This window comes from Bos javanicus, chromosome 13, assembly GCF_032452875.1.
Source record: "Bos javanicus breed banteng chromosome 13, ARS-OSU_banteng_1.0, whole genome shotgun sequence".
NCBI classification, from domain to species: domain Eukaryota; kingdom Metazoa; phylum Chordata; class Mammalia; order Artiodactyla; family Bovidae; genus Bos; species Bos javanicus.
In genome coordinates, this window is record NC_083880.1 from 70,026,312 (window position 1) to 70,038,726 (window position 12,415).

The 12,415-nt window shown below is 44.5% G+C and overlaps 1 protein-coding gene across 10 annotated transcripts in view; it reads right to left on the minus strand.

Moving 5' to 3' along the window:
• CHD6 (chromodomain helicase DNA binding protein 6) overlaps positions 1-12,415 on the minus strand; it is a 201,299-nt gene that overhangs the window by 53,134 nt on the left and 135,750 nt on the right. The gene's annotated exons all lie outside the window — the stretch shown is intronic.

Sequence of the window (12,415 nt, forward strand, 5' to 3'; positions counted from 1 at the left end):
CTGCGGTCTGCGTGCAGGCACTCGGTCCCAGGAGGCTGCCTTGCTCTCTGGGAAAATGTGCCATTCAGAGCCAGCAAACCCAATAGTTAAGTTGTTTTCATTTTACCATAGAAATTTTCACACATAAGACAAAAGCAGAGAAAAGTATAAGGACCTCTTGTGGTCATTCTTATTTCACATCTCTGCTATGCCTTGATCCTCTAAGATTATTATGGATTATCATTTCATCTTCACATATTCCAATACATATTTCTAAATAGAAGGACTCTTGTAAGATATATTACTATGGCTAAACTTCAGAAAATCAACACTGAGTACTATCTAGCCAGTGTTCCTATTTCCCTGCTTATCTCATATATATGTTTTTAAGTTCACTTGTTTGGATCAAGATTCAAACGAAGCCCATGTATTATAATTGGTTGATATATTTCAAGTCTCTTTTAATCTACAGATATTCCCTGCCTGTATTCTCTCCTTTTTTAAAATGCAACTTCTTTGCTGAAGAGACCAAACATCTCTCCTGTAGTTTCCCACAGTCTGTATTCTGCCACCTGTGCTTTGGCTTGCATTATTGAACAGATTCCTCTGTTCCCTTTACTTCCTCTAAACTGGAGTTATACCTTGAGACTTGCTGAGGTTAAGATGTTACCTTTGGCAAGTGTATTTCACAGGTGGTGTATAAATTTCCATCAAAAGGTATGTGATGTCTGGTTTGTCTTTCTTTCGAAGTTGATGATCACTGCCTAGACTCATTATATCATTAGGGGTTACAATTCCCCTCTGATTTTTTGGTGACCCTGATGTACAGTTCATAAAGGAGAGACAAGCTAAATGTCTGGCTCTTTCTCTTTATATTTAATCAGTTTCCAAATGAACACCCTCCAGAAGTGACTAACAAAGATCTTTGTAATTAGTTTTTTAAGTAATACAATGAAAGTATGCATTTAAATAATACATGTGCTTTTTTTTTTTTTTTTACTGCATTTACTGATGTTATTATTTTTAATGCTGTTCAAATATGGCCTGTGGGAACCTCTTCGTTGGCTCCTGGCTTTCTGAGGAAGACTAGAAAAAATTCTGATACTGCATTTGGAGGCATCAGTATAAACTCACAGTTGGGATATGCTGTGTGTAAAGAAAAAGATATGGATATGTCTACACTTAAGTTCATATGTTACGTCAAAGATGAGCAGTCTCTGACAGCTCCCTTGCTTTCTGGTATAACATGTTCCATGCTCCCACTGCATATTTCTTGCCTAAACCCAGATTCAGCCCTCTTTTCAAGGACTCCAAGAGCCTCTTTTGCTCTAGTGGCCGTGAGGGAATACAGTCTGGATGCTCGCTGCCACTCGCTTGCTTGGTCATTGGTCCTGGGTCTACTCAGTGGGCAAAAGTACAAGTGTTTGTGTGTGTATAGTGTGTATGATCGTGTGCACACATAAGACCAAACACATCATGAAATCATACTGATAACTTTTAATTCCAGTTTGGGACTATGGGATTTTATCTTCCTTAACCACACATCTGTATCTCTTTTTAACCACGCTGAAAAGCTCAGTTCTCAACCATGCCAATATCATTGCCTATTTGATCTATCCCACGATATATAAAATACCAGGAAAATAGCATCATTATGATCCCTTCTCCCAAAAACATAATTACTGAAAACAATGTAAGGCTTATTGCCCTCCCACCCTAGGCCATGTCTCATTAAGTATGTACAGTCAAACTGCAGTGTTTTATACACATACTTGCAAATAGCTTTCTTTTTTATAGTGTCAAGATCGGCAATTCTAAAACACTTTCTGTGTAATCTAGGATTGAGCCAACTAGCGAATATACCGAGGGTAAGAGGAGTCAAGCTTTTCATTGTTGACAAAGGAAGTTACAAATATGGAAAGAAGAAAAACTAGAAAACCTCTCTGTGGTGTCAGACTGGATTTGGAGGTTATCAGTATTGTCATGGTTAGGTGTGCACGTGTGTGTACACAGCTACACATATACAGACATAGAAATAGACAGAATGTGTATTTATATGTTTAGGTAGACATATGCATGTATATACACACATATACATATGAAGGCATCGTATGTATATATGCGTATGTGGATTCCCTTTGTGTGTGTGTATTCTGGCTCTGTCCACTGAGAGGGCCTAGACACAATGGCATCCTAGTAGCAAAGAACATAACTAACTCTCAGATCTTGGTTTCTAAATTCCGTTCTCCATAAGAAGAACAAGGCCTGTCAGAGAAGTGATTAATTCTAGGGCCAGGGCAGTCAGTCTGAAACAGATCACTATGCCAGAATGTGAGGAAGAACTCAAAGGATGATGGAGACACATCAAAACAATACCTGAAACTTGAAGAGGCTTCCATTGGCTGGGTCTAGGACTAACTCAACATCAAAATAAATACAACGATGGACTATAACCCATTGAACAGAAGAAGAATCCATGAGTACATACTGACATAAATAAGCTAATGGGAGAAAAGGGAAGACTTTTTCATAGCATAGAAAGTCACTAACAAATGTAGAATGTTAGAAAATCAACACTTTGCAACCATCACAGTGATGACTGATCCAGGCAAAAAGGATCAATGGAAACTAAAGCCACTGGGTGAAACTTTGATGAGGAACAGTATATTTACATACTCTCAAAGCATCTCTCCAAAATTCCTTTTTAATTTCAGAGGGAAATGAGCAACTTCATAGTGGAGAAATCCGGCAGACGCCACTAACTGAGCTCAAAGTGCTTATTATCGACAAATGAATGTCGTGTTCCTGTAGACATGACACCCTGAGAACGACCTATCACTGAAAGGTGTCACTGAACCTGAGCCCAGTCCTGAGGAAATGCAAACACAGAACAAGGGACCATCTGAAAAAACATAAAGCCTGCACTCGTCAAAGACATCAAGGGGGTGGGAGAACAAGAAATATCAAGCAACTGATCCACTAAAGGAGACTGAAGAGGTAAGAGAACTAACTCTAATGGGTGATCCTGGTTTGGATCCTGGGGAGGAACGCTGAGTTGGCCAAAACGCTCATGCAATTGTGCAAAAAAAAAAAAAAACAAAAAAAACAAAAACACAACCCTGAACAAACTTTTTGGCCAACCTAATAGCTAGAAAGGATGTTGAAAGAAATGATAAAATCTGAATATGGACGGTGGATCAGAGTTGTTGCTGTTCAGTCATTAAGTCATGTCTAACGCTTTGCGACCTCATGGATTAATGTGGGGAGAAATGAAACCCTAAACATCAAAAGCAAAATCAAACAGTTGAATCTAGCTGTATATGACGTGGACAGCATAACCCCAAGAGAGAGATGACTTCGAGTGTTTGTGTTTAATTTTTCAATACCTTCATTGTGATATAATTTCAGTTTACAACTCCAACATGCCCTTTATCCAGATTCACCATTTTGCCTCACTTCCTGTATCATTTCTGCCCTCTCTCCTGTCTCTCTGAGTACACACAAAGACATAAACACATCTGTGCACACACAGGCCACTTTTTGTCTGGAGCATTTGAGAGTAAGCTGTCCCGAGTGCTTTAGCCTTGCACACTACAGTCTCTTATATAACCACAGTTTAGTTCTCAGGATCAAGAAATAAGGATAGTGTCTCTACATTAATTTAACCATGTGGGAAAGAAAAAAAATTAAACCAAGTAACTTTGGAAAATGGTATTTTGATAACATACTTTAAGCCTAATGAATACTTTGGTCCAATGAAAAGGAAATCCAAACAAGGGGGGATAAGTGTGTATGTACAGCTGATTTCCTCTGCTGTACAGCAGAGACCAACACAACACTGTGAAGCACCTATACTCCAGTAAGAAATAATGTAAAAAACCAAAACACTTTAGTCCGATACTGCTGTTGTTTAGTCACTAAGTCGTGTCTCTTTTGTGGACTGTAATCCTCCCGGCTCCTCTGTCCATGGGATTTCCCCAGGGTAGGGTACTGAAGTGGGCTGTCATTTCCTTCTCCAGGGGATCTTCCTGATTCAGGGATTGAACTTGTGTCTCCAGGGCATCTCCTGCATTGCAGGCAGACTCTTTACCACTGAGCCACTGGGGAAGCTTTCAGAGAATATGGGTTAGTAATTCTGAAACTACTTGATCTATGCATATACTAAGACTGAACAAATGAGTAAAGGTATTGTATTATGATAATGAGACCAGGCTTCTCACAGCCAGAGAAAGGAGTTACAAATATGGAAGAGTGCAGAAGGCTACAAGGAGTCCTTCTGTGTTGGGACAGGGATCAGAAATCTCACGACAGATGAACAGATACAGAAGGAATGCAGGTGTGTGGTACACGTGCTTGCGTCGGTACGCACACCTGTGTTTCCTAGCTGTCTGCCCAGGGAGTCTAGAAGCAGTAACACTCCAGTAGCCCGGCGTGCTCAGTCACTTCAGTTGTGTCCAACTCTCTGCGACCCCATGGACCATGGCCCTCCAGGTTCCTCTGTCCATGGGATTCTCCAGGCAAGAATACTGGAGTGGGTAGCCATTTCCTTCTCCAGTGATTAAAGTATGAAGTGAGTGAAGTCGATAAATCGTGTCTGACTCTGGCGACCCCAAGGACTGTAGCCCACCAGGCTCCTCTGTCCACGGGATTTTCCAGGCAAGAATACTGGAGTGGGTTCCCATTTCCTTCTCCAGTGGATGTTTCAGACCCAGGGATCGAATCCGAGTCTCCTGCATTACAGGAAGATTCTTTACCAACTGAACTATGAGGGAAGCCCCACAAACTGACAGAAACATGTCTAAAGGATAGGAGCCAACCTGAAGGGGCTCCCAAAAGACCAAATCCATACAGAAAAATTATGAGAGTAATGGATTCTAACCTGTAAGATAAAATAAATATTCAGGAATCCATACCGATATGGGGGACAAACAACAGCTGTTCTTTATAGTTAAGAGTCCAATTCCGACAGCAGAAGGAATGACTAAAATAGAAAATTACCATTAGCCAAACACACCATGGTATTAATTACTGAAGGCAAGAACCACTGGTGGATGCTAAAATTAATAGGCAAAAGTATGATAAGAAAACAGAGTATTTATAGCATCTCAAAATATCGCCTCCCAAGAAACTGACTATGTTTCAAGGTAAAAATAGTAACTTTACTGTGGAGAAACCTGGCAGACACCACCTCAACCAAGTAACCAAGCTTAACAATCATGAGTAGTAAGACAGATGGACATCACGTACCCCCTGAGAAGGACATATCACTTCTATGATATTCATGCCAAAAATGGATAACCTCAAATCTGATCATGAGAGAAACATCAGGCAAACCCAAAGTGAGAAACAATTCTACAAACAGCTGGTCAGTACCATTCAAAAGTGTCAAGGTCCTGAAAGATGAGGAAAGACAGGAGCTGTCACAGATTACAGGTGGCTAAGGAGTTGTAATTTCTAAAGGAAACGTGAGATCCTGAACTGGATCCCCGACCAGAAAAAGGAACATTTGCAGAAAAATGAAGGAATCTGAATAGGGTCTATAGATCAGAGTACTGTCCCGATGCTTATTCCTTGGTTTTAGTAATCACACTGTGGTTACGGGTGCTGCGTGCTCACTCAGTCGAGTCTGATTCTTCGCCACTCCATGACTGCCGACTGTCAGGCTCCTCTGTCCATGGGATTTCCCAGGTAAGAATGCTGGAGTGGGCTGCCATTTCCTTCTCCAGGGGATCTTCTCAACCCAGGGATCAAACCTGCATCTCCTGCTTGGCACACGGATTCTTTACCACTGAGCCACCTGGGAAACGTGTATGGTTATACAAAATGATAACATAAGGGAAGCTGGGCAAAGGATCTTAGAATGTTGCACTATCTTGCACTTTTTACTTAAAATGACTTCAGAATAAAAAGTTTTTAAGAGATTTTGTTTTATAATGGTATATTTAGGATGGTTCCAAAGTTGAATATACAAAAAGGCATTTTCAGAAAAACTAGTTTCTATACATCACTTCTCTGTTCTCTCACCCTGACCCCTTCCCCCAGTAGGTAACCATTTAAAATGAAGGCTTTTGTTTACCTCTCCATGGCAGGGGAGGCATGACAGATAGACAGACATCCAGCCTTTTTAGATAAAGGCTGGCATACTACATTTTTTCTACCTTATTTTTTTCAGCCAACAATATCTTCAGGAGATGACTCCACAGCAGTGTGCAGAAATACTTCCCATTCTTTTATTAGAGCTGAGTGTATTATCTTAGTCAACTTAAGTCTCCTACGGATGAACAACTAAGTTGTTTAGGTTTTGGCTATTACAATTAGTTGCCACACCTTCTTTTACTGTCTTTAGTGGTAGTAAATCTTTATTATTAGGAGGGAATCTGATGGCCAGCCCTGGCAAATAAAGGACATGATCAAGGTACGTAATATGCTTTTATGGATTATAGAGACTATAAAGCAGTAGTAATACGTGGTTCCTGCCAAAGCAGGAGAGACTATAAAGCAGTAGTAATACGTGGTTCCTGCCAAAGCAGGAGATGCAGGTTCAATCCCTGGGTTGCGGAGATCCTTTGGAGGAGGAAATGGCAACCCACTCCAGTGTCTTGCCTGGAGAATTCCATGGACAGAGGAGCCTGGCAGGCTATAGCCCATAGGGTCACAAAGAGTTGGACATGACTGAGAGACTAACAACTGTGGTCATTAAGTACTGGCATTGATTTTCTTATTTTTTTGGTTCATCTGGTATTGAGGGAAAATTACAAGAGGGAGTTTCAGAAATGTTCTGAGCAAAAGTCTAACAGAGCTGCAGACATCACCAATTTATGACCTTCTTAGAATCGACATCCCCATTGGTCCTTGCTACCAGCATCCTGACTCTTACACAAGGGCAGCCACGTCTTCGGCTGAGACCATTTCCAGCCTCCCAGAGTCAGCCAGGTCTTACGGTTCTGGACAAGGACATGTAACGGCAGTCAGCCCGGACTAGCTGGAAAAGTTCTGCTCTCCTGAAAAAAGCATCACGCCTTCCTTCCTTATTCTCCCTACCCGGGGTTTGAAGGGTCCATCCTGGAACCAAGAGCGTGTAAACCATACTCATGGAGGCTGATGGAGCAGGAGACAGAGGAACCCGGGACTCTCTAGTCAGCATGAAGCCACCTGACTAGTCCTGGGATATCTATCTCTGGACTCCTTGCCAATTGAGGAAAACACACCTCTGCTGGGGGTACGGGGGTGGGGGTGGGCAGGGGGTGCTGTCACAAGTAGCTGGGGGGTACCAGGAGACCAAGATGACTTACTGAAGATAACAGGGTGAATTCTGTCCCATTTAAGAGCTTGTCATTTCACAATTCATACACTCCTTATTTTCCTTATCAGAACTCACACACACACACACACAAAACTTGGTAGAAAGAGGAACATTCAGAACTAAGGCAGCAACTGAGATGAAGTCCAAATGAAACACATTACAAACACAGAACCTCTGCTGGAGTCAGGCCCCTGTCCCAGGCAGTGGTGCTACCCCTTCACCCCACAACCTCCACCCAGGGGAAATCAGAGCTCCAGTGCTCCTGCATGATTTGAGAGCTCGTAGGTTTTCTCTACTTTTTAATACCAAGAGCCTCCGAGAAACATACGAGATACAAGTAGTCATGTTCAGAAAAATTTTAAATGGGTACAGATCCCAATGACTGCGATGGGAAGACAGAGGGAGTCTCAGATTTCCAACTGATTCCAGCCCTCAATTCACGGTGCTTAGGTGCAAGTCTAGAACCTTATATCACGTCTCTACAATCACATGAAAATTCAAAGGTCGATATGAAGAACCAGGCAAGCTGTTCATTCCTCTCTTGACCCTTATACTACTTCTTCAAATGATTAGCTCTATGACATTTTAAAGGCATGTTTTAAAAAATCCTTTAAAATACTACTTGTACCTTAAAGAAAATTTACATCATCAGAGAGGTTAAAAGAATTTCCCAGAGTGCCCTCTAACTCAAGCACTGTGAGCATGCTGGGATACTCTGCCAGTTCATGACACACATGAGTTACATCTCAAACCCAGCGATTTGACGTTTCTCCTGGTACTCTGTAGTCTGTGTCCGCGGGCTACCTACTCATCAGAGGGGGACTCAGGGGCCCTCAGTACAGTATGAACCAGGGCCCCAGGAAGCTGCCTCCCTTCAGCCATCTCCTTTGCAGGCCTACTTTGGAATCTGAAATTTCCAGCTCCAGACTTATTTCTGGGGGAAAGGCACATTCCCTCTGACAATGGAAACATCTCCGGGGAAGAGCACAGGTGTCGGCCCACCACGCTGTGTTTCCACTGTGTGGTTCCAAAGCCCCGCACGCTTCTGCTTCCCCAGGGCCTGGCCTTGTGTGGAGCACTCCTAAAAGCGTCTCTTGGTCAGGCAAGAGCTGGCTGAGGACAGGAAAGAAGGAGAGGTGAGCGAACAGCCTGGGAAAAGGGAGCTTTGGGGCAGCAGAAAAGAGGAGCAGGGGGTGAGATGGAGAGTACACTGAAGACAGGGGCAGGAGAGACCTCAGAGGAGCTTGGCTCACTTAATCGGGGACTCACGCTCTACCGTGAGCACCTCCATCTGTGTCAGGGGTGCCACCAGCGCTCCCCCCACTCTAAGAGGCCACACACCTTGTCCCCTCTGTCTGGAACATTCTTCCTACTGATTTTGTATCCTAAGATTCCCACTCCCACCATTCGGATCTCCCCCAAGATGTCACCCTCCTGAAGAAGGCTTCCTAGGCTACCCTCTGAATCAGGGCGCCCAACCCCCATCACTCGTGTCCTCTTACCCTGTGTGGTCTCTGTGTATCGCTGTCTGGACTGTATGACTTATTCTTCCCTGTTTATTGTCTGCTTCCCCCACTAAGACGAAGGCTCCAAGAGAGCACACGCCACGGGTCTTGCTCACTGCTGTGTCTTTGGCAATTTAAACATGCCCGGCACATTCTGGCACATCCCAGCATTCAATAAACAGTCACTGAGCACCTGGACCACATAACGGAGCAGTCACAAAGTCTTCCTTTCTTCTAGCAAAGAAAAGTGAACTCGATGCAGTTCAGTCCTCCAAGTCACGGGCACGCACACTATCAGTATCAAGAGGTGGTTCCAGCAGAGGCAACGGCCACCAGGGACGAGCCCCTCTCCCCACCCAGAGCAGAGTGTCAGGTCCCCGCTCCTCTGGCTGGGTTCCCTCCTCCCTTCCCAACCCTCTGCAGAGGCCACATCACCTGTGGTTGTGCTCTCCGCCAGGATGCCCGCACCCAGGCTTCCTGAATTCCCCCCTTTGGGGCTTATCCACAGGAAGGACGGGACCCGGGCCACCTTACCACTGTTACCATGCAGCCTCTGCAAGGGTGGCATGTGCCCTCAGGGCTGGAGTGGCATTGGCTTTTTAAAACACATATATTTCTCGAGCAAGTCCTAAAACATATATATTTCTCTAGTTCAATCCCCAAAGCACAGAAAGCTCCAGCAAAAAGATCAGAAGGCTGAATGAATGAACTTTCAATAATCGTCAATGAAAAAGTACTGGAAGAGGCAACACTGCGCTCTGACTTGGGCTGAGTTTTCAGACAGTGCAGCTCTGTTTCACGGCCATGGACGCTGGCTTGTCTGCAGCCCTGCCCTGGGGACTCGGGCTGACTTCAGCCGAGCCCAATCGCCCTGCCACTCCCGCCCCATCCCAACCTGGTCAGCTTCCTTGTCGAGGCTCAGAGGGGGTCTGCCTAGGATCAGTCGAGAAGCAGTATGCTAGCAATCCTTGCCTCCCCACATTGCCCCGACTCTGGAGGAGCACGGACCGCACCAGATCTGCCCAGGCTGTTTGAGATCACAGTGAACCCTGAAGTTCACTATCTGAACTTGACCTCTGGAGCTACGCTAAAATTTCACTGGCATAGAAGGTAAGACCATGTTCATATGGGACTCTCTTTTTGTGTTCCTGATACTTTTATCAGGTAGAACGTGCTTCAATCCACTCGTAAAGGAATGTTCTATGCCACACCCGTTTTCCAAGAAGAATATGATCATCTTTAATCAGGGTAGGAATTGTGGCTCTTCAATAACCATGAAGAACTACAGATGACCAAAACCTCTCACTCATATACAGAAAATGTCAGAATATGGGCATATGTGTGAACGACTGTGTGTGTTGATATGACCTAACTGGCTAGCAAGGGCAGTACCCGGGAACGGTCAGGTTGAGTTTTCTGCTCTGTTAGGGACAGGAATGCATTTCACCGATGTTCACAGCTGATTTAGCTGCAGTCCTGTGAACCACACGCTGGTCTCGGCACCCCAGTCTCCAGACTTTGTTTTCTATATCACATTTCCAGCATGTGGGTGAAGGGTAAATGCCAGGGAGACTGTGCTGAATGCGCATGGTTTTGGGGAGCATAGTCTCAGCCCTTGTACTCCCCTTCCCATGCCAGGCAAGCCAAAAACAGCCTGCTCCATCTCTGGGGGGCAACTCAGAACAGCCCACCAATAACCACAGACCCAGCTCCCTACCCTAAAATTACTCTATGCATTCCAATTCTTTCATTTCTACCTAGTCTGATCAGATGTCTCAAAAACAAAGGAGAGCTCTCCCTTGGTTACAAAACTGTAAATAAAAATAATCCCAAAGGCAGCCAGTCTGGGAGACCACAAGTTGAGGAATTCTAACTCTAACATGGACCTGGGGCTGTTCATTGACACCGTCATTCATGATCTTCTGCACGTTCTTGGACAAGTGCCTGCCTGAATCGTCCGAGTGCTCACGGTCCTTGTTTCTCCACCAAGGCTGAGTGTTAAAGGAAGTTCAGAAGCTGACTCAGCATACGAAACCCTCACACAACCCAACTTCAGTCTGGACATCCCCACTCATTCCTTGACTCATCTCTTGCGACTCCCCCAGCAGTGGACACTAACAACGGCCATTCCAAAGCTGCTCTCTTCTCCCTGTGAGAGCCCTGCCCACCCCATCTGACCAGACCAATCCATCACCTGAGGGGTGACTGATGTACCGCCTTCAGGCCTAGACATTCTCACTCTTGCTCATTCCATTTTTGGCACTGCACCATCAGTGTCTAGATGCCTCTGGCTGTGACCCATCTCTAAATGCCAGCCCTATGCTTTTACTTTCCTTTTGCAAGTCCTTCAGGCGTGCCCAGCTAACAGAGCCTCCAAATGGCCACCCACCACCAGCCCAGGTACCGAGCCTCATCGTCAGGTGAGCTCTGTGAAGGAGCACGGAACTTTACAGCTGTTGAGAACTTACGACTTAAGGAATCATCTGCTTCAGGGTTGGCAAACATCTTCTCTAAGAGTAAATATTTCAGATGCTTTGGGCTATGAGGGCCCTGTTGCAACACTCAACTCTGCTACTGTAACATGAAAGCAACCAGAGATAACACAGACACAAATGCGTGGGGTTACAGTCCAATCAAACTATTTTTAAAAACAGGCAGCTAGCCCACAGGCAGTAGTCTCCTGCCTCCATTAGGTTCCTGCTGCTGACCTTGTCAAATACTAGTTTCTACCGATTTTAGGCACCATGGTTTTGAGTATGTTAACTCCTTTAAAACTTGGTGATTCATTATATCTAGCAACTCTTTTTTTTTTTTTTTGGTGGCCTCGCAGCTTGTGGGATCTTTGTTTCCCCAACAGGGATGGTACCTGCGCCCCCTGCATTGGAAGCACAAAGTTATTATCACTGGACCTGCCAGCAAAGTTCAGCAGCTCATCCTGGACCCAAATATCCCATCACCAGCAGAAAGGCCTGATGGTGAGCTGGTCGTTGGATGCTGAACAATGTGCCACAAAACTTGTTTTACGATGATTTTTTACCCCTGAGTTTTATCCAGTTGTCACCAACACGATAATTCAGAGCACTGCTATTTTAACTAGGAGACTGTTTTCTTCCAATAAAACGCTATTTGGAAACTCGTTAAATGAAAAGGATAGAGCAGACTGATTCTGTGTGACGTGGTGGGCAGGGAAGAAGCCAGATACCCATCACCTTAGCTCCCTTTCCCTGCATCCCTTCCCTGGCAGTACCCTCTAGGGCACCTCTTCAGTTTGGTGAAACAGCAGCCTTCAAGCTTCTCCTATCAGTCACTCTTATCAGTATCAGGAAACAGGCTCTGAGGTCCCGCTGTTCTCCCCACCACATACTCATACTCTGAGGGTCAGCAGATATTCCAGGAGCCAATACACACGTGGGATGAAGCGTGTCATTAATGGTAATGGATGCAACTCTGGGATCTAAAATGGTCTTCTTGACACGTCAGAATCTTTTGGACTGACTTATTGTGCAATCTAGCTAAAATGTCATTTTTTTCTGAACCAGAAGGATCAGCTCTGTCGTTTTCTTGTTTGTTTACATTTGCTTTTAAAATGCATTAACTCCAACCCTTGCAAGCCAGTCATTTTTTAAAA